The sequence below is a fragment of the Pseudorca crassidens genome, chromosome 20, assembly GCF_039906515.1.
Source record: "Pseudorca crassidens isolate mPseCra1 chromosome 20, mPseCra1.hap1, whole genome shotgun sequence".
Taxonomy (NCBI): Eukaryota; Metazoa; Chordata; class Mammalia; order Artiodactyla; family Delphinidae; genus Pseudorca; species Pseudorca crassidens.
In genome coordinates, this window is record NC_090315.1 from 52,543,694 (window position 1) to 52,567,037 (window position 23,344).

The window sequence follows — 23,344 nt, forward strand, 5'->3', positions numbered from 1 at the left end:
AAGGGTCCCCAGAGAGAGGCCTCAGTCTATCCTTCTGCCTCCTTCCTTCCCTTTTTCCTCCCCTTTTCTCACTAACCTGCACAGGACAAATTCACTGTGAAATAATTTTTTTTTTTAATCATTAGGGCAAAATGAGCGAGGCTGGAGCGCTAAGATTCCTGAATTAATAATATTGCTGCCATCCGTGATTTGGGCTTTCTCTTTTCTGTTGGCAGAAGCCAACACATGAGGAGATATTTTCCAGCGTCACAGTCAAACTGTGCATTTTTAGATTTGTGGGCAGGCTGAGTGATCTCCAGCCAGAGTCTCAGCCCTCAGTCCTACATTCCAGTGTCATTCTCTGACCACAGCATCATTTCTGGTCTCCCCCAAGTCACTGCTTCGGAGAAAATGAAGCGTGTTTTCAGAATTTAATTTAAGAATAACCCAGGCAACGTAAGGCCAACTGACAAGGTAGTGGGTCCAGCCAACAGAAGGAAGGGCAGACATTGAAGACAGACGTGGTCAGCACCTCCCACCAATGAGACCTTTTATGCCTGCATTGAGGATTTCATCGAAAGTTGGAGTGCAGGTCCAAGCAGCTTCAAGTGCCCACATCTTTTGCTTTTTATTCCAATCACAAGAAAACAGAGTATGTGAGTTAAAACGTGTATTCCAGGCATCATTACCATTCAGGTATCAGCTGGAACTGCATTTCTCACAGAATCCTAGCCAAAGCCTTGTTCAAGCTAACACCCTTCCTTCAAAGATTTTACTGCAATTGTCATCTGCTAATAGTTACTTGGGCAATCCAGGGGGGCAAGGATTGAAGTTGTCTTGTTCATGGCATCGGTGGTACCTGGGAAATACGTGGTATAGTTAACACATGCTAGTTGGCTACACAGACTGCTAGGACACAGCAATCAGCAACACCCCCCCCCCCCACCATGGTTGGAAAGCAGGGAAGCAAGAGAAGTGTTTCTCATGCTCGTGGTGAATCCATGATCAAATTTTCCTTCCTTTTTCTTTCTCCCAGACTTCAGGGCCCCAAAGTGTCTCCTGTCCCTAACTTATGGTACCACCATCCTCCAAGTTAATCGGTTTCAAAACCTAAGAAGCATCATTGGTTCCGTCTTCCTTGTCAGTCTGCCTACTTCCGACTCACTGATGCTACCTCTAAAAGCTTTCTTCCAGCCGCCTGCCCCTCTCCTCCAACTCGTATCACTCCTACCCAGGGTCTTGTTCCCACTCTCCTGGACATCGAACTGGCCTCTGACCGTCACTCTTGCTTTTAACCAAATCTCTTCATTTCTAGCTAGCAGATCATTCTCGGTACTTTCAGATCACCCCCTCCTAGAAAAAGCACTCATGAATTCCTCACACTCAGGAATAAAATGTATGAATTTTATGAATTACATGAATAAAAGGTAAATGCCATACTTTGGAATACTCCTCGGTCCCCAAGCTGTCTCCAACTTCCCTCCAGATGATCTTTCTATGTCCAGTTGAAATGCCATTTTCATGCAGGAAGTCTTTCCTAAATCCATCTCCACCTGAAAATGCAACCAAATGCTGTCACCACATTTTTGGGAATTTTGTAAATGTTTAATTTTATAAATTCTAAAGTACCTCCTAAATCGTTCCTATTAGTCTGGAAAGATCTTCCAGCCATCATCTAGATCATCTTGGTCTTTGTTTACTCCCAAATGCCTAACACTATGCCTGGCACAGAGTAGCTTTTCAAAACCTATTTCTGGAACTTAATTAAATTCATTCCTTCATTCATTCTTTCAAACGTGCAGTCTCTGTTTACCAACCTCACCCCAGGGAGAAGATGTAGAATAATTACGTGACCTCAGACACATAACTTTCATCCTTCTATAGTTTCTTCATCTGCAAAATGAGCTATGCTGTGGACCAAATAAAATAAGGCACGTGAAGCACTTAGTGTCTGACACATAGTATATGCTCAATAAATGTTAACCTCTTATTATTATTATTTCACAAGGCAGTCTGTCCACTGTGGGGCAGCTATGGTTACTAAAACATTTTTTTCCCCAATTCTGAGCTAAAACAGACCTCCTTATAACTCCTCTCCTTCGACCAGAGCTTCTTTGCCTGTGGGCAACAAGCAGGCTCAGCTACACTTTAAAAAACCTAATTCAGAGCCCCAGGCCTGGAATGAAGGGAAGAAAACTGGGGTCAGCTGGGGACAGAAGCTGGAATTCATTAAATCCATGGGTTTCTGAAAAGGGCTAAGGTTCTGTAAGTTGGTGTTCATTTTCTACCTTAGGACTTTTGCTCTGGGAGTCCAATATACTGCTTAAATTTCTCTTATTTCCTTCAGCTGTAGGATTTGGGTAAGCAAGGAAAATTCTGCAAAATGACTTCACCATTGGCAGTCATTTGCCCTTGGCCAAATTGGCTTGCAATTACTCTAAGAATGTCAGGAGTTTGCAAATTAGCTTAGGCCGCCTGATGCTAAGTAGTCCCCTTGGGGTGGGTCGTGTCCATGACTTGAGTCTCGCAGGAGATGGATCCAGCTGCCCTGAAGAAGTGTGTGCCCTGCTGTCCTCACTCCCACCCCCCCAGCACCTGGTTCAACTCCTGCTGGGAACCATGACACCTCAGGACTTGTTTTCATTTCTCCAGTTTCCCACCCCCTCTTCCACTGGACTTTGTACCTCTTTGTACCTCTGGGTTAATTATTTTTTTAATAAATGGCCTTCAACTGACAGAAGGCTCCTTTCTTTAAGACACCAGGCTTCTCCCTTTCGTCAGTGTGCTCTGTCCTGCAGTGCTGTACGTTTGCACAGACCAAGGTGTACAGAAGCTGCCACACCCACGCACAGGCATAAGAGCTGATGACGCCACAAGCTAATCTTCAGAAATCTTGACGTTCAAGAAGAGTCTGTAACTCTCCAGGGGTAGCAATGACTTATTCTCAACTAACTTCAGAGTAATCCATAGTTTTCTTCAACTCAAGCATGTTACGAGAATGAATTATGCAGTATTTTTACACAATTTAATGAGTATCTACTCTAACTCACAGCCTGACAGCATAGCCTCCTAACCGACTTCTGCCTCTACTTTTGTCCTCTAGAATCTATTCTCTACCAGACCCCAGAGTGATTTTTTTTTTTTTTTTTTTTTTTTTTGCGGCACGCGGGCCTCTCACTGTTGTGGCCTCTCCCGTTGCGGAGCACAGGCTCCGGACGCACAGGCTCAGCGGCCATGGCTCACGGGCCCAGCCGCTCCGCGGCACGTGGGATCTTCCCGGACCGGGGCGCGAACCCGCGTCCCCCGCATCGGCAGGCAGACTCTCAACTACTGTGCCACCAGGGAAGTCCCAGAGTGAATTTTTAAAAGATGTAAGTCATAATATCTTACAGTCTTGCTTAGAAATGTTCCACAGCTTCAACTATATTCCAAATGAAACCATGGCTGTCCAAGCTTTATATACCTTGGTTCCTGAAGTTTCTCTGCTCGCTCACAGCCCGCTGCCCTTTGCCTACTACACGCAAATGCCTCCCAGTTCCTCAAATGTATCAACTCCGTTTTGGCTACGGGCCCATAGTTTTTGTACTTCCTCTTCCCTCCTGGATTCTTCTTCCCCAAGTTGTAAATATACGTCTCAGGCGCATATTTTTGCTCCCACCTTACATTTAGCTTTCTCTGAGAACTGTAAGCTGCGAAGGTGCTCTTTAAATAATGCAGCTTATTTTCTTTACATCAGACTTCTTGGGATGGCCATGATTTATGTGGTCAGTGGCCCCAATTCTCTATACATAAATAAGAAGTCTAATGAGAGTCAACAAATATAACTGGTTTCATTGCCCAGTGTGGGGAAAATATATCAATCCTACAGTCATTAAACGAATGTGAATCATATATAAAAGTTACCGACATAACAGTCACAGAGCGCCAGGGAAAAGGATTCAGAAGAGAAGACACTCCCTCCCCTTTAGCAGGGTGTTGCTCACTTTGTAAGAAGGAAACCTTACCCACCATGGAGCTTCTCACTGCCACTGGAAGAGGCAAGTTTGATGGGATTGCAACAATAAGCTGTTTCTTTAATATTCCAATTTCCTTCTAGGATTGAATTACCAGCCTACTTCATACTCCTCAGATGTCACAGGGGCAATAAAACTAATCAGAAGAGGAATTTCTCCTTGACCACTGTCCACAGTCCGTTCCCTCAAAGGCAGGCTCTTGATACGGAAACTTCTCTCAGTGCTGAACAAATAAGCCTGTGGCTTGTCAAGTTAGCAACAGGCGTGTCCAAGATTCACAATGCCTAGGAGCTGAAAACACAAAAATAAAAGTCAAAAATAAAATAGTAAAAACAGTAGCAATATGAGTAAATCCTAGCATACAGTAAGTGTTTATTCTGTGCCAGAAGTGATTCTAAGCCTTTCTTATATGTTATTTCATTTCAATCCCATATCCGTTGCTTGAAGATGCCAATATTACCTCTCCATTTTACAGATGAGAAAACGGAGGCACAAAGAGATGAAATAAACTAGCCCAGGGTCATTCAGGCAGTGAAGTGGAGTGTCAGAATTTGAACCCAAGACATCTGACTTCAACACCTTCATCTCAACAATTTACCGCTCCTCCGTGTGCCAGAGAGGCTTGGAGGTCAGCACATCACCAACAGTGCTGACAACACCCACGTACTCTGAGTCCCAGAGGGACAGGGTTTGCGGAAGTGGCCATGCAAGGCCTCTGCCAACTTGATGAAATCGTGAGTGACTGAGAAGTGCGATGGGCCCACTCCACCCCGTGCGATACAATCGCCCAAAACGTTCCAGGAATTCTTGCGACATCTCCCCTCTCTTCCACTGGGCAGGTCTTTTGTACCTAACCCTTGTCTGCGCCGTTTCAGGAGACACTCCACCATCAATTTCTTCTGTTTCATCATGTAGCCAACGATTGTTCTCAATCTCATTTCTAATCACGTTGACCCCATTACCCATTACCTATTGAACCACCTGGGTTTGATTCCCAGTGTTGCCACTTACTGTCTGGGGAAACGAACATGTCACTTACCCTCATCTAAGGTTAGGGGTCTTCATCTTACATCGGACTAAAATAAGTTTCTTACAATGTTCTTTTGAGGATCTAGTTCATAGTGACTGCTCAAGAAAAAAAATGGTAGCTATGTGGCAAAATAAAGCACTTAGCATTTAAGACCTTCTGTGTGCATGGCTCCTACCAACCTTCCCAAGTTTATTCTACATGAATGCCCTTCAACAAATACTGCTACCTCGGGGGTTCACCGGCTCTCCTCTAGACCAGCATTCCTCCAGGGGTGGTCCTTGGACCCTCTGCAACAGATTCATGTGACATGTCCTTAAAATTCACATCCTTAAGCCCCACCCTGGCCTTGTTAATCAGAATTTCTCAGGATGGTTCCTGCCTACCTTCATTTGTAACAGGCTCTCCAGGCAATACTTACGAAGCCCTACGATGCAGTCCCACTTGCCTTGTCTACGACAAGGTTCTCTGTGCCTGAGACTCCTTCCCGCTCTCATATCCATCACCCAAATCCCACCGATAATTCGAATCCTGACTTATATTTCTCCTCCTTCATACAACCATTCGAGATTCCTCCCTCCAGAAACAATGTGTCCCTGCTTTGAGTTATCGCGGCCCTTATTCATGGACATGGCGACTGTCCCCAACGTTTTCAAGCTCCTAGAGGCGACAGTCAGTATGTAAATTGCACTAGCATCTCCAAAGTTATCTCTCACAGGACTTCGCACAGAGTAGGTGCTCTGTGAAAATAACTGAATGGGCAGGATAAAGCCCAATCCCAATATTTTTAGATCTTCTTGATAAATTAAGTAATAACCGACTCACTTGAAGAAGAGAAGGGAAGCTGACTGAGCAGACTTTATTTATTTAAATAAATTTATTTATTTATTTATTTCTGGCTGCGTTGAGTCTTCGTTGCTGCGCACGGGCTTTTCTCTAGTCGTGGCGAGCAGGGGCTACTCTTCTTTGCAGTGTGTGGGCTTCTCATTGCAGTGTCTTCTCCTGTTGCGGAGCACGGACTCTAGGCGCACGGGCTTCAGTAGTTGCGGCACGGGAGTTTCAGTAGTTGTGGCTCACGGGCTCTAGAGCGCAGGCACAGTAGTTGTGGCGCACGGGCTTAGTTGCTCCGTGGCATGTGGGATCTTCCCGGCCCAGGGCTCGAACCCCTGTCCCCTGCATTGGCAGGCGGATTCTCAACCACTGCACCATCAGGGAAGTCCTGAGCAGACTTTATTATCTTTCTCTCCTCCCCTTCTTCTCCCTGATTCCTGCTACCCCTTTATTCCTTAGCCCAAGTCTTAGAGTGGGAACCCTTCATGTCTTCCCTTTAGCACACTTGAGGCTGGCTGCCAAAGTTAGGTCATTTCTCTTTCTATTTAAGAGTAGGCAAAATAGGAGATCAATATGACAATAATAAACCCTGTAATGTCGTCAGATTTCCCTGGTATAGGCTCCTGTTTAGCTCAAAGGGCTGGAGACATTTCCCCAGCATCCTGGTTAGATTCTGACTTTGTGAACGCTGCAGGTTGGTTGCTGTTCTCAGTACAGCTAAGCAGAAACACTCACTCACTCAATTTGCTCCCTTGTTAAAGCACCGCAGTACTTTTCACTCCTACGTCTTAGGCAGCTCAGGCTGCTACAGCAGAACACCATAGGCTGGATGGTTTAAACAATAGACAATTATTTCCCACAGTTCTGAAGGCTGGAAGTCTGAGATCAGGGTGCCAGCATGGTCGGGCGCTTGGTGAGGATCCTCTTCCTAGTTTATAGACCACCCAGCATCTCACTGTGTCTTCACATGACTCAGAGAGAGAGAGAGAGAGGGAGGGAGGGAAAGAGACAGCATGTCTCTCCTGTTGCTTCTTTGAAGAGCATTAATCCCATTCATGGGGGCTCCACTCTCATGACCTAATTACTTTCCAAAGGTCCCGCCTCCAAATACCATCACGTTGCAGATTTGGGCTTCAATATATGACTATGGGTGGGGGTGCGGAGAGACACAAACATTTAGTTCATAACACCCCAAGCGCCATGATCTCAGTACAGCTCATCCTGAGTTTTGCTGGAAAGGGCACACCTTACCCCCAGGCAGTGGCAAGCAAAATGGCAGTGACTATGCCACTGTAAGTTCAGACCCAACAGTGTAATCACATTTCAACAAGGCAAGAGCAGGAATAATCACTTTCCCTCCACACTCATCTCACTCACTGTGCTCCAGCCACTTCGCTCACCCTGTAGTTCTTCAAACACACCAAGCTGCAAGCTCTTTCCCATCTCAAGCCCTTACCAATTCCCTCTGCCTGTGATGCCCTTCCCCTATTCCTATAAATATACAAACCTTTCCTTTAAATCATCTTTCCTTTAAGCATCGGCTTAAATATACCATCTGCAGAGGGAGCTTCTATGGTTGTATTTTTTTTTTAATTAAAGTAACCTCCTTTCCCAGTTCATTCCTATTTCACCCCCTTTTTATTTCCTTCTTGACATGTACCACAATCTCCAATTCTTGTATTCATTTTCTAAATTTCCTGGCTCCTTGTCGGTCTTTCCAGAAAGGATAAAAATGGAACGAGGCCAAGAACTGTGTCCATCTTGTTCACCATTCCTGACACATAGTAGCAACTCAATGAATATTTGTTGAATGATTGAATAAAATAATTACACAATATATAATCGTAAGGAAAGGGGAGTCACACAATAAAAACATCAAATCTTTTATTCATATATAATGTTATAACCAGGAGATAATCATCTTATTTAATTTTATAACAATATCAGATTTCAACATGAACTCCCTGATTTAAGTTATTTTGTTGCTAAAAGGAACAGGTCCTCCTCTTTATCCCGGACTGTGATTTGCCATGATACTTATTCTATAGACTCTGAATAATAAATCTCATTTCTCCCAATGGAACTCAACTCCTAAAGGTTAAAAGTTGACATCCTTACGAGACATCAACCAAGAAAAGACAACTTGAAGAAGCAAGTGTGGCTATTTTAGAAGAAAAAAACGTCTACGTTCTGTTTTGACTTTGCAAGTCTCAAAGAATACTTTCATGACAATGCGCGGAGAACTACGTGAAATTAAATAGCCACAGTGGAATGTGGATTTAATTGCTTGAATTGCTGCATTAGCTAAAATAAAACAGCTGTGATCACACTCTGGGGTAAAAACCATTGTTCAAGCAAGACTTCTATTAAAGATCGCCCCAGCGATGAGTCTGGCTTTCTAAAATCAGGCATACCCCTTCCTGGACCACACGTTGTCCTTAGGGTAACAGTGATTTCAATTTGGGGGGCATGTGGGTTGGAGAAACGTTGTCTGTGCCATAGGGCAGGGCACAGGACTGCTTGATAGATTTTTCTCTTTTCCCCCAAATACACAGCTCAAGTTACTCAAAATTACTCAGCAAAGCAAATTCCTTTCATATTTCCATAATCCCAAGACACAGGAAAGGTGTTGGGCTGGCTGCTGGGGCTTTTAGAGTTCCAATGCACTAAAAGATGGAACTAGAAGCAAACTGTGTCCAAGTTCTTCCCAAAGAATCTGTGTGAATAGACCTTGGTCCCTGAAAAAAACGAGTCTCTGAGGTGGTGGTTTTTGATATTTCTCGGGATCAGAAACCACCTTGACATAATTAGAAAGCCATAGAGACTTCCACAGAACATTCTTGAATGTACTAATACAGAGTTGGAAGCCTAGTCTCCAGAAGCTCTGTGAACACCCTAAAATTATCCATGGACCAGAGACTCAGAACTCTTGTTCTAAAATGCAGAAGAGGGGCTTGAGATGGGGAAAGTCAAGAATTCAAATGTTTTCTTCACCAACCACCATCGTGTATCTACTCTAAATAACTCTGCCACACACCACCTCTAACCCATCTGCAGACCTGGAAACGTGTGATCAATATCATGGCAAGTAAATAAGTGGAAGGGAAAGTTTGAGGGAAAAGCACAGAAGGGCAATGAAGCAGAAAGCCAAAATTTTAAATCCTTCATATTCTGTCCAGTCCTCCATTCCTAAGATTCTGTTCCATTGACCTCACAAGTCAGTCACTGTCAAAGTCAAGTGTGCCTCAAAGTCAACCTGAGAAGGTTACCTTAAAATGCAGATTTCTAAGCTCACCTGGTTTCTGATTCAAAGGGATTCTGTAGTTTTTATTAAACACCCAGATGCTTCTGAAGCTGGCGGCCACTTAAACCACAGTTTCAATTACTTCCAATCCTGTTTCTCAGCGTCTAAGAAATCCCAATATTTCAGGATCCAAAATACATATTCCTTCCTCTTATATCCAGAAGTGACACAAACACCCTTTGTCTGATCCTGAGTACCAGAGATGCCACTCTTTCCTTCTCATCTACACCCCTTTTAAGGGGGAACTTTCAGGGAAGAGATGCAGTGAGCTGTTTCTAGATGACCCGGTGCCTGAGAATTGCCCAACTTCTGATTATCAATTGACTGCTAGCCTTATTTCATCTGCAAAGTCCCTCTTGTCATGTAATGAAACATATTCACAGGTGTGACACCAGGGGAGGTCAGGGGGCCCATATCTTTCCTAAGGCAATTGCCTACCTTTTCTGCCCATCCTTCAAGACCCTTCTTCTCCAGAATGTCTCAGTAATGATTTTACCCCTAATTCCCACAGATGATCCCTCCCCTTTTTGAGTTCCTATTTCACCTGGTTTAACTGCTTATTGTGAACTATAAAATAGAGATAATGCCCCCTTTTGTTCTCTTATTGCTTCTTATCTGCCACCTGAGTACTAGTTCTTTGACAACATGACAATGCTTTAAATGCCTCTTCATCCCACACAATATACAACGAGTCATAAGCACGGAGGAGGTGTGGCAGCACCTGTTGCTTTGGCCTGCCCAGTATCTATTCCCCGCTTTCCCCCATTCTTTCCTGGTAACCATATCTCAGTTTCCGTTCAGAAAACTACCCTCCTCCAGCCTAAATCCATTTGTTTCAGAGAGCCTAACTCCACTCCCTGATTCCAGATATGGGCACATGATCTAGGTTGGGCCAATCAGCATAAACCATTCCCCTGGCACAAATGATTGGTTCACAATTGTCACATGACCCAAGCTAGGCCAATGAGATTCAGTGCCGAAAACTTGGCAAGTATAATCCAGGAAGTGAGTAGTCTCTTTCTGTGCAGGTTCCTGGGGCCAGTGAGCTTCACCAGGCATCTTGTCATCACTAGAGGAGGAGCTGCTCAAGAAGGAGCAACACAGATACAAGCAGGGCTGAGAGATACAGAGCCAGTGACCGAGTCCTAGGGACCTGGTTCCTGGATTCAGCCAGGCCAGAAGCTAGCCCCACCTCCCAAACGGCTCAATTATACACAGCGTACAACTAATAAATATCACCTAGTATTTGAACCAATGTGAGTGTGTTTCTATCCCTTCAACAAAAAGGGTACAGATTTATTTAATAAATGCTGACTGGTTGAATTAATAGCCATTTTCGTCTTGGGAAATGTCGGATGTATTTGGGTTCTTAAAGCCTACAAATTACTTCTTTGCAGAAGAAGGTTCAGTTGCTTAACTTACGTCTTTGGCAATGAACACTGATATGGTCATAAACTTATGGCCTTTGGAACTGGACAAATGAACTTGGATCCCAGCTCTGCCACTTAACAAATTGTGTAGCCTTGGGCATTTTACTTAGAAATCTTTAAGCAGGGGAAGATCACAGCAAAAACTGTGCACTGTTATTGGAGGATCATTTTTATGTAGATGATGGAATGAAGGATGGAGAGACAGACGCAGGAAACTGTTATCAAGTTGAGGCGATAGCAGATGAGACTTTAGACTAAGGCAGCATCACTTGAGACACAGACCAGAGAACAGATTGCAAAACCTACAACATAGGAGCAAACTGAATGTGGGATGTGGGGAAAACAAAGGAGTCAAAGTTCCTGCAAACGAGTTCAATTATTTTTAGTATGAGACATTAAAATAAAGAAAGAAATGCAGCCTGCTAGCCAGGTGGTGGGGATGCTCTTCAGTTCTAGTCAATCTGTTGAGTTATCTTTAATAACACAGACAGCTTTGGAGGTAGATCTGTAGCTTCCTTCTTCTTGAAGAAATTGAGCGGCTTCTCACTTCTAGGCAACAGAGGGAGATCTTTCTAGCAGGTGATGCTTTCATGGCTTTGATTTAATGTTGTGTTTTCCAAGGGGCTTCCCTGGTGGCGTAGTGGTTAAGAATCCGCCTGCCAATGCAGGGGACACGGGTTCGAGCCCTGGTCTGGGAAGATCCCACATGCTGCGGAGCAACTAAGCCCGTGTGCCACAACTACTGAGCCTGCGCTCTAGAGCCCGCGTGCCCCAACTACTGAAGCCCACGCACCTAGAGCCCGTGCTCTGCAACAAGAGAAGCCACCGCAATGAGAAGCCCGCACACTGCAACGAAGAGTAGCCCCCGCTCATCGCAACTAAAGAAAGACCACACGCAGCAATGAGGACCCAACGCAGCCAAAAATAAATAAATAAAATTTAAAAAAAAAAAGAAGAATAAAGTTGTGTTTTCCAAAGTATTAGAGGGGTCTGCTGGTGGTAGAGTACGTGGTTTTAGGTGGATTACAGGAAGACTAGCTGCACACAGACAAGACATGAAATAACTGAATCACATCGGGGAAAAGCTGTTCCCTTTCAGGCCTTTTGATTATTTTGTCAAAGAAAAGAAAAACCTCATACGGGGCCTAAACCATCTTTAACACGTCTTTCTATCACTTGCTAATCTTCTTGCTTAATAGGCAGCAGGTCTCAGGCTTAAAATCTTGAGGAGGCCACGGTATCCATCTGAGTAATACCATTGTGTCTTTGCTGAAGTTATCTTTGCACGTGCTTTCTATCAATGGGAAGTGGAACTTATTTTCCACTTATAATAGCTATTCGTCTTTTTTTTTTTAAGATAAATTTATTTCGTTAAAAAAGATGACTCCATTCAAAGGCAACTAAAGAAATGCAGCACACAGCCATGGCAGGAATTGGGGAAGGGATCCTCCTGGGCCAGGGGTTCTAAAACATCTTTCATCAGTGGTGGAACTTCTGGCACTCTGACAGATGTCTTCTTAGGAGGTATATACTCGGAGCACCACTGAAAGTATACCTTGCAGCTAAAAGCCTACAGTGAGTAAATAAATGTGCCTACTTTCTGGACAGGTACCAGTGCTGAGAACAGCCCCGCTCGGTGCGCAGCATCCCTGCAAGCCCTTGGGAGCCCAGCACGATCTCCTGAACAACTCCTGATTCTAAACAATGCGGGAGTTTGGTTCACTCGTCATGAATAAACACCCTCAGCCCCAATGTTTGGAAACGCAAGGGCTTCTGCTCCCAGACGCCGCTCTGCTCGGCTGCGCGTCCGAAGGATAGATACATCAGCCCTTCCCGGAAGCGCCGCCACGCTTCTGTAAAGGTGCCGCCGGAAAACTCGCGTAGGGGTGTGTGATTTCGCGAGCGATCTTTTGTTTATTGAAGGGTCGACTTTTCAAGGGGGAAAAAAAACCACTTCTGGCTGAGCGGCGGAGTTCCAACGCTACTAAACTTCTCCCCCTAGTGGACCTTTCATTAAGACGTAAATCATTCAGAGCTGGAAGCACAAGGACCATGCAGCTGGTAGCTTTTAAATTTCACAGTCAAAAACGGCATTAATTGTTTCTAGATTTTTTGATGATGGCCATTCTGACTGGTGTGAGATGACATCTCATTGTAGTTTTGATTTGCATTTCTCTAATGATTAATGATGTTGAGCATTCTTTCATGTGTTTGTTGGCAGTCTGTATATCTTCTTTGGAGAAGTGTCTATTTAGGTCTTCTGCCCATTTTTGGATTGGGTTGTTTGTTTTTTTGTTATTGAGCTGCATGAGCTGCTTATAAATTTTGGAGATTAATCCTTTGTCAGTTGCTTCATTTGCAAATATTTTCTCCCATTCTGAGGGTTGTCTTTTGGTCTTGTTTATGGTTTCCTTTGCTGTGCAAAAGCTTTGAAGCTTCATTAGGTCCCATTTGTTTATTTTTGTTTTTATTTCCATTTCTCTAGGAGGTGGGCCAAAAAGGATCTTGCTGTGATTTATGTCATAGAGTGTTCTGCCTATGTTTTCCTCTAAGAGTTTGATAGTTTCTGGCCTTACATTTAGGTCTTTAATCCATTTTGAGCTTATTTTTGTGTATGGTGTTAGGGAGTGATCTAATCTCATACTTTTACATGTAGCTGTCCAGTTTTCCCAGCACCACTTATTGAAGAGGCTGGAGAGGGTGTGGAGAAAAGGGAACACTCTTGCACTGCTGGTGGGAATGTGAATTGGTACAGCCACTATGGAGAACAGTATGGAGGTTCCTTAAAAAACTAAATATAGAACTACCATATGACCCAGCAATCCCACTACTGGGCATATACCCTGAGAAAAACATAATTCAAAAAGAGTCATGTACCAAAATGTTCATTGCAGCTCTATTTGCAATAGCCCGGAGATGGAAACAACCTAAGTGTCCATCATCGGATGAATGGATAAAGAAGATGTGGCACATATATACAATGGAATATTACTCAGCCATAAAAAGAAACGAAATTGAGTTATTTGTAGTGAGGTGGATGGACCTAGAGTCTGTCATACAGAGTGAAGTAAGCCAGAAAGAGAAATACAAATACCGTATGCTAACACATATATATGGAATCTAAGAAAAGAAAATGTCAAGAAGAACCTAGAGGTAAGAGAGGAATAAAGACACAGACCTACTAGAGAATGGACTTGAGGACACGGGGAGGGGGAAGGGTAAGCTGTTGCAAAGTGAGAGAGAGGCATGGACATATATACACTACCAAACGTAAGGTAAATGGCTAGTGGGAAGCAGCCGCATAGCACAGGGAGATGAGCTCGGTGCTTTGTGACCGCCTGGAGGGGTGGGATAGGGAGGGTGGGAGGGAGATGCAAGAGGGAGGGGATATGGGGATATATGTATAGCTGCTTCACTTTGTTATACAACAGAAACTAACACACCATTGTAAAGCAATTATACTCCAATAAAGATGCTAAAAAAATTTTTTAAACAAGGATATACCACAACACATCTATTAGAATGTCAAAATGCAGAACACTGACAGCACCACACATTGGCAAGGACGTGGAGCAACAGGAACGCTCATGCACTGCGGGTGGGAATGCAAAATAGTACAGCTACTTTGGAAGACAGTTTGGTAGTTTCTTATAAAACTAAACATACTCTTACCATGTGATACACCAGTGATGCTCCTTGGCATTTACCCTAAAGAGCTGAAAACTTATATCCACGTGAAAACCTGCACACTGACGTTTATTGCAGATTTATTCATAATTGCCAAAACTTGGAAGCGACCAAGATGTCCTTCGGTGCGTGAATGGATAAATAAACTGTAGTACATCCAGACAAGGGGATATTATTCAGTGCTACAAAGAAAGGTGCTATCGAGCCATGAAAAGACACAGAGGACACGTCAATGCACATTACTAAGTGAAAGGAGTCAGTCGGGAAAGGTTACACACTGTGTGATTCCAACTATATGACATAATGGAAAAGGCAAAACTATGGAGATGGTACAAGGTTAGTGGTTGCCAGGGGTTGCGGGAAGGGAGGAATGAATAGGCAGAGCATAGAAGATCTTTATTGCTGTGAAACTCTTCTGTGTGATACTATAATGATGGATACGTGTCATTATATATTTATCCAAACCCAAAGAATATACAACACCAAGAATGAACCCTAAGGTAAACTATGGACTTGGGCTGATAATGATGCGTCAGTGTAGGTTCACTGATTGTAACACAGGTACCACTCTGGTGTGGACGTTGATATGGAGAAGACTGCAAGGGGTCGGGGCAGGGGGTATTCAAGGATTCTCTGCACTTCCTGGTCAACTCTGCTATGAACCTAATACTGCTCTAGAAAATAAAGTCTCTTTCTAAAAATAAGAAATGCATACATCCATAGTTAAATAAATAAATATTAAATACTGGGGGATCTTGTTTTGGACACACTGTTTTGGACATCGGAAAGATGTAGACCCTTCCTACTCCAAGTGTGGTCTGGGACCACCAGCATCAGCAGTACCTGGGAGCTTCTAGAAATTCAGAGTCTCAGGCCCCACAGCAGACTCACTCACTGAGAATCTGCATTCTAACAAGACCCTTGAGTGATTTATAGTAAAGTGTAAGATGTACTGATGCAGAATGTCTGGTCCCTACCTTCGAGGTGCTTTCAGCCTATTAAAACATTTGGGGAAAAAAACCTGTCTTTGGTGGAGTTTGAGATGCAAAGAAAAGCAGCAATGGTCCACAGTAAGGAACTTCACGCTTTTGATTTCATTTCTCAGTTCCTCCACCCACAAGTTTTTCCCACCTGTCATTCCCTCTTCTCCATGGGTATAGCTCTTGCTAAACACTCTTCAGTAAGTATCACGGGCAACGTGCCATGTGCCAGGCACAGTGATAGACACAAGGCATGGACCCTTTTCTGAAGAAGCAAACGGAAAAGTTAATAGGAAATTAAGGTTTTGACTACCTCCCCTATTAGATTAAACACAATAATGGGAGCATGCACAGGGACTCTTGAAGGGGACTATAAGAAGGTCATGAACTACCTTCCAGCATCTACCAGGTGCCAGGCGCTATTTATGTCATTTACTTCTCACAGCAATTTCACAAGATGAGAATTATTTTCCTCATTTACCTGATAAACTGAGTCACTAAGTGACTTAACAATTGGCCTAAGATCTCACAGCTGAAAGCAGCCAATTACCACTGGCTTGTTGGGCCACACACCGGTCACCTCCTGGCTGCTGCATTTCTATTATATAATGCTGTGTCTTACAGCTGTGATGGCCCTTTAGGCCATAAGCCCCCAGGAATTTGAAGAATTATTGAAGAGGGAATCTCCTTTTCTGTGAGATGGGCAAGGAACGGACTGGACTGATCACGTTTAGTTCCTAAGGAGCAGGGAAGCACCGGTTTACAGCTGGGTTCTATTGTAAATGAAATCTGCTTTCTTCTGTTGGCTCTTAATTCCACGATCCCTCCTGCCACAGGGCCTTTGCACAGATCTTTCTTCCTAACCTCCTTCCTCTGTAAAACTCCTGTTTATCCTCCAGACCTCAGCTGAAATATTTCCTACTCAAGGAAAGTGTCCCGACCTCCCAGGGCAGGTGTTAATCCCTCTGTTATTCATTCTCATTGCACTACATACTACTCTTTTGAAATACCGTATTTGCAACTGAACTATGATTATTTAATGGCCACTGCCCTCCCTAGACCTACATTGTCCAGAACAGCAGCCTCTGGTCACATGTGGCTATCGAGCACTTGAAATGTGGCTGGTGTGACTGAGGAACTGGATTTTAAATTTTACTTAATTTTAATAAATTTACATTTAAAAGCTGATTTGCTTAATGGAAATTTTGAAAGTGTGGAACAACTTGAGTATGTGAACTACTTTGTAAGTTAAAAATTTTATGAACTCTTGGGCTTCCCTGGTGGCGCAGTGGTTGAGAGTCCGCCTGCCGATGCAGGGGACGCGGGTTCGTGCCCCGGTCCGGGAATATCCCACATGCCGCGGAGCGGCTGGGCCCGTGGGCCGTAGCTGCTGAGCCTCCGTGTCCGGAGCCTGTGCTCTGCAACGGGAGAGGCCACGACAGTGAGAGGCCCGCATATCGCCAAAAAAAAAAAAAAAAAAATTTTATGAACTCTAAATACAGATCAAGGATTTCCAGAAATTTAGCATCTGATTTGAGATGTACTATATATGTAAAATATACACTAGATTTGGAAGACTCACAATGCAATATCTTATGAATCATTTTATAGTGAGTATATGTTGAAATGATGATAGTTCCGAGATAATGGAACAAATATACATTAACAACAGGTTTCTAAAATTAATTAGTTTATGAAATTAACAGGTTAATTGCACGTTTCTTTTTACTTTCTAGTGTGATTCCTAGAAAAGCAAAATTATATATATGATGTACATTATATATCTATTGGTATGTACTGCTCTAGACTGTAAGGAAAGTCCTTGAAACTGGAACCAAGTATTTATTTAACTTTTTTATGTTCACTTCCCAACATAGTATATGGTAAACAACAGGTGTTGAAGAGATATTTGTTTGACATTTGAATAAATGAATGATTATCCATGTCTGTCAAGGCTGAGAGACAAGATGGCATATTTGTCCTATATTTTCTAACTGTTGCTAATTTTTTCCTTTGACTAGCATAGGGCTTTGAAAATAATGATAATAATAACTACAACCATCATTTCCATTCACCTACTATGTACACTTTTAATCTATTGGAAATTTGTTATAAAAATTAGAGAGAATGTATGGGAAGTAACTTGTTCAAAGTCACATTATTAATGGTCAGAATTTAGCCAATGCTTTCTTATGAATAATTGAATGAATGAGAAAACAAACTTATGAAGCCCAAGAAGAGGGAAGATAAACTTTTTCCAGGCCTCTGTTGCCTTGAATGTGAATATGAATCCTTTCAGTTTTATCTGATTCAAGATTGCTTGCCCCAGCTTAGAAAGGCTCATAAGAGATTTTCAAATATGAAATCCTGGACTAGAAACAAGAAAAATACCCTACTGGCAGGCAAGTAACTTGCTCAGGTTACAACAATAATTAGATTTGGAAACGCTGAAGACACATCTGCCTTCGGGAGCTTAAGAGAGAAGGTCCTGGCGGTGGTTCCCTCCTCATCTGTCATGTGGCCAAAGACCCTCCAAAAGCACCACAAAACCCAATTAATTAGAAATAGATGAACCTCCATGTTCTCGGGCCGTACACCATTTCAGGCCAATGGGCCAACCTTCCAGGCTCAAGGAAACACATTATGCATTTGGCCACGTGCTCTGCTCTCAACTTTTAAACCCGTGTGTCTATTTTAATGGCAATTTAAGCCATCTATTTCCGATCATTTGCATTAGCCTCATCCGAAGCAATTTTGGAAAGAAGCTACAATCTAGTAACTCCCTCAGTGCTGTCTGCTAGACCTGAACTCCTCTTCCACAGTCCCTCCAGCAGAGTCTGCTGGGTGGCATTTGTATAAGCTCAAGACAGCATGGAGATTAAGAACTGGGACCCTTGAAGCCAGACAGCCTAGGTTCAATTACAGAAGCCTCCCTGGGTGCCAGGCACGTTTCTAACCATTAGCTATTATTTCTATTACATTTAGGGGCAAGTGACAGAAAACCAACACTGGAATGGTTATACATGACAGCTAACACAGGCAGTCCAGGGCTGGAAGGATGACCCCACCTCACCAAGAACCCCACATTTTCTATTGTGTTGTCCCAGCAACCTCAGCACACAATTCTCACCGTCTGATCCAAGATGGTGACCCCAGTTCCAGTCAATGTATCAACACTCCAGCCAGAAGGAAGGATGAAAGAGGAGAAAAATCAGAGACCCTTCCTTTAAGAATGGTTTCTTGAAGTTGTACACACCACTCCTGCTACATCCCATTGAATAGAACTTAGTTTCGTGGTCATGTGTCATCTTAGAGGAGACTGGGAAATGTAGCTCTTTAATCTGTTATTCTGTTATTGTTGTAGAAAAAAGTGAAGGATGGATACTGGGGATAGCTAGCTGTCTCTGTGACAGAGTCAGAGTGGAAGATCAGAAACACCATCTGACATGCACCCCAATGTTCACTGCAGCATTATTTACGATAGCCAAGATATGGAAGCAACCTAAATGTCCACTGACAGATGAATGGATAAAGAAGATGTGGTGTATGTATACAACAGAATATTACTCAGCCATAAAAAAGAATGAAATAATGCCTTTCACAGCTACATGGATGGACCTAGAGATAATCATCTGAAGGAAGCAACCCAGACAAAGACAAATACCATATGTGATCACTTACATGTGAAATCTAGAATATGACACAAATGAACCTATTTACAAAACAGAAACAGATTCATACACATAGAAAACAAACTTACAGTTACCAAAGGGGAAGGAGGGTTGGGGGAGGGATAAATTAGGAGTCTGAGATCAGCAGATACAAACTGCTACATATAAAATAAACAACAAGAGGTCCCTGTGTACTACACAGGGAATTATATTCAACATTCGGTAATAAACCATAATGGAAAAGGATTTGAAAAAGAATATATATATACATATACGTGTGTGTGTGTGTGCATATATATAACTGAATCATTTTGTTGTACACCAGAAACTAACACAACAACAGTGTAGATCAACTAGTCTCCAATTAAAGAAGAAAAAACCATCTGGATCTAGAATGCATGCCAGATGGAGGAGACCTTTGGGTAATGGAATGTAGTTTGAGCAATCTGCATCCGGACCTCAGTACCCAGCCACCTCCACATTCTGTCTGCTTCTAGATCCCATAAATGAAAGCTGCATAAAACGCCAAATAAATGTGTACTCTAATCATTGTACAAAAGTGACCACAAATCTCTTCTTTCTGCTCTCACCAGAATTACATCCACGGCAGGCTTCAGATGCTTGTGGATACAGAAAGAAAAGATCTGGTGACTTCTAACACTGCTTCAGCTTAAAAGGAAGGCTCCTCAAACACCCACTAGCAGTCACACTCCAAAGCCAACCTCTAGCCCTTTGCCCTCCATCAAAACTGAGAAGGTGATGACACCCCAGCAGGCTCAGGGTGCCCCTCCAGAAACTGACCGCAGATGCCCATGGTAGACAAGGCATCTTCCCATTCTGTCTGAACCTTCACAAATAAAAGTTGTTGACAACACGTACACAGATAATAGGAAACATTTTTTTGGCTGGTGAGTTAGCTTTTAAGTCGGGCTTGAATACTGTAGCAGATACTCTGGAAGCTTCCCCATTATCCCACTGCACTCTCTCCTTCTGAACAGAAATGTGTTTCCCAGCCTTGAGGTTAGGTTTGGGATTGGCTTAAACCAACCAAGTGTATGCAAGCCTGTGTCCACAATAATTATTGCAGTGTTGGGCTTGTGACTGAACGAGATGTGCAGGAAGATGGCAGGGGCTAGGGGTGTGGCTTGGAGAAAGAAGCATCAGTTGATGTTGGCCATTGTCTTGGGTTCACAAAGAATATTCAGCCTTAGAATTAAGACATCAGATTAACAGCCTATATTCCATAGAAACTAAAATGGCAAGACGAAAGCTGGTCTGTTATGATGTTGGTTGGGTCAGTGGCTTGAAACTTACCTAAAGTCCATACTAATGGACTTTGAAATTCACAAACCATTAAGTTCTCTTTATAGCTTAAGCCTCCTGAGTTGAGGTTTCTGTTAAGTAGTATTCTAATGGACGCTGAGTCATTAAACAAAAACCTGGGAATATTTAACACAAGACGAATTAATCAGGAAGCTATAACCGGACATTGCCACATCAGCCACACCAAAATCGGAATGCTGGTCTACCATTTCAGCACCTGTGTGAGCACAGGCAAGTTATTTGAAGAAAACGTGAGACTCTGTGTTTTCTGCCATGATTTTTTTTCCTTCTTTTCTTTTTTTAAAATTCTTATTGGAGTATGGTTGATTTACAAAGCTGTGCCAGTTTCAGGTGCACAGCAAAGTGAATCAGCCACACATATAAATATATCCACTCCCTTTTTTCTTAGATTCTTTTCCCATATAGGCCATCGGAGAGCACTGAGTTCCCTGTACTATACAGCGAGGCTCCGTTTCTTAATCAGGAAATTGGGAATAACTATTAATCTCACAGATTGTTGTGTGTTTAAGCCATACAACCTAAATGAAACTGCCCTGGACCAAGCCTGTTTCCTAGACAGAGAAATCAATAAAGATATAATAAAGTCACAGATAAATGGAAAACTAAGACTTTGGTTTACTGAAAAATAAACTGTGTATGAAGAGCCTCTCTAACATACACCCAAAGAGGAACATGGACAGAGCCTGGATGGACAAAGGTGGACCTCAAACTTCACAAGACATCACATGGTTGACAGAGAGCCCAGACATTCCTCAAGTAAAGTTTACATATAGTTTAAAAAAATAAAAAACTTTTATGGCACAGTTCCATCAGTTTTGACAAATGCTCGCAGTTGTGTAACCATACATCACAGTCAAGGTATGCAACCGTTCCATCATCTCCCCAAATTCCCTCATGCTCCTCTGAAATGAACTCCTTCCTGCATCCCCAGCTCCCACTCCCAAGAGATCAAAACAAACCACTGATCTGTTTTCTACTCCTACAGTTTAACCTTTTCCAGGATGTCATATAAAAGGAATCACGCATTATGTCGTCTTGTGAGTCTGACTTCTTTCACTTAATAGGGTGCGTTGGAGATTCATCTATGTTGGGGCTTAAATTGGTCCTTTGTTTTTACTGCTATCCTGAACATGTGATTAAAGCCTACCTTTCTTCTTAACCATAGATGCCACATGAGATGACAGACTGTGGGCACAGGGAGCTGGCTTCCAATGATCATTTTCATGCCCCTAATTTTTTAAACCCTTTATTTACTGAAGTATAGTTAATTTACAATGTTGTGTTAGTTTCAGGTGTACAGCAAAGTGACTTAGGTATAGCTATATCTATATCTTCTTTTTCAGATTCTTTTCTGTTATAGGTTATTACAAGATACTGGATATAGTTCTCTGTGCCACAGAGTAGGCCCTTGTTGTTTATCTCTTTATATATAGTAGTGTGTATCTATTTATCCCAAACTCCTCATTTATCTCCACCACCGCCCCCCGCCCCACCCCACTGCTATCCCCTTTGGTAACCATGAGTTTGTTCTCTCTTTTTTTTTTGGCCACACCGTGTGGCTTGCGGGATATTAGTTCCCTGACCAGGGATTGAACCCGCACCCTCAGCAATGAAAGCTCAGAGTCCTAACCACTGGACTGTCAGGAAATTCCCTGTAAGTTTGGTTTCTATTTCTGTGAGTCTATTTCTGTTCTGTAAATAAATTAATTTGTACATTTTTTTTGGATTCCACATATAAGCAATATCATGTGATATTTGTCTGACTAACTTCACTTAGTATGATAATCTCTAGGTCCATACACGTTGCTGCAAATGGCGTTATTTCATTCTTTTTTATGGCTGAGTAATATTCCATTGTATGTCCCTAATGTTAATATGTACTTGCAACTGTTGAAGGGAAAGAAGCATGTTAGAGTATGTCATGGACTGAATTGTGTCCTCCCCCCACCAAAATTCATGTGTTGAAGCCCTAACTGCCAGTGTGACTGTGTTTGGAGATAGGGTCTTTAGGAGGTAATTAAGGTTACAAGAGGTTATAAGAGTGGAGTCCTAATCTGATAGTGTTGGTGTCCTTATAAAAAGAGGAAGAGAGACCCAAGATCTCATGTGAGGACACAGTGAGAAGACGGAAACTAGAAAGAAAGTCCTCCCCAGAAACCGACCCTGCTGGACCTTGATTTGGGACTTCTAGCCTCCGTAACTGTGAGAAAACAAATTTCTGTTGTTTAAGCTCCCCAGTCTGTGATACCTAAATATGGCAGCCCCAGCAGAATAGTACAGAGTGACTCAGAAGAAAAACCTGGAGTTGGCAATCAGTGAGATGCATTTAGTCCTAACATCTGTTTCTTTTTTGTGGGATAAAGATGGAAACAACCTTCCATGATGAAGACTAAACTACAAGGGTAATATGTGTAAATTGTCTAGCACAGTTCTTGGCACCTGGAAACGCTCAATATATGACACTTCCTATTGGCGAGCTTTGTGTCCATCCCTATGAACCTTACACATACAGGGATGCTCAGGAAACATTTGTAAAAAGTAACTGAAATGTAATTGGACATGCTAAGGGACCTCTCTGTATTTTAATTTTTTAATTTGCAAAACGAAGTAATTGATGCAAAAGGATGCTTCTGACATCTGACACCCATCTATTCTGCCTCCCACAATCTAAACAGGAAAGAATCTTTGAGAGGTCATTTTCAACGTAGTATAAGCAGATTTCAGTCAGCTATTATCACAATGAGATGTTTGCATGTAACTTACCAGTAATTATGAAAAGGAAACGTGTACTGCCTTGAAGCACGACGTCTCTACAATAAGTTGGAAAAGACTGGGATGGGGGGCAGACAGTGAGGTGCTTTCTTGGGCACCTGAAATCATAATTGGTAAAGAGGAATGAAAAGTGTCCTTGGACTTCACAGCTCCCTTGCAGAAGGAAGGGGGAATAGGTGGCCATGTTGTCTATGCGTTGACACCCAGTGGTGTGCTGGAGTAGGCCCCTTCCAGCTCTCAAGAGCCCATGGTAGACTTCTCTTCCTAACTTCACATTCAATGATACCATGTTAGTAGCTTAAAATT

General features: G+C 42.8%; 1 long non-coding RNA gene across 4 annotated transcripts in view; it reads right to left on the bottom strand.

Moving 5' to 3' along the window:
* Positions 1–609: 609 nt before the first annotated feature.
* Positions 610–23,344, bottom strand: part of LOC137215338 (uncharacterized) — a 234,144-nt gene continuing 211,409 nt past the window's right edge. For 2 of the 4 annotated variants that reach the window (XR_010939263.1, XR_010939262.1), the window contains 3 exons: positions 3,984–4,283; positions 1,420–1,532; positions 610–838 (listed from right to left, as the gene is read on the bottom strand). This is a non-coding gene — a long non-coding RNA (uncharacterized lncRNA). The remainder of the gene's footprint in view (positions 839–1,419; positions 1,533–3,983; positions 4,284–23,344) is intronic. The other 2 variants (XR_010939261.1, XR_010939260.1) reach the window with 1 other exon arrangement.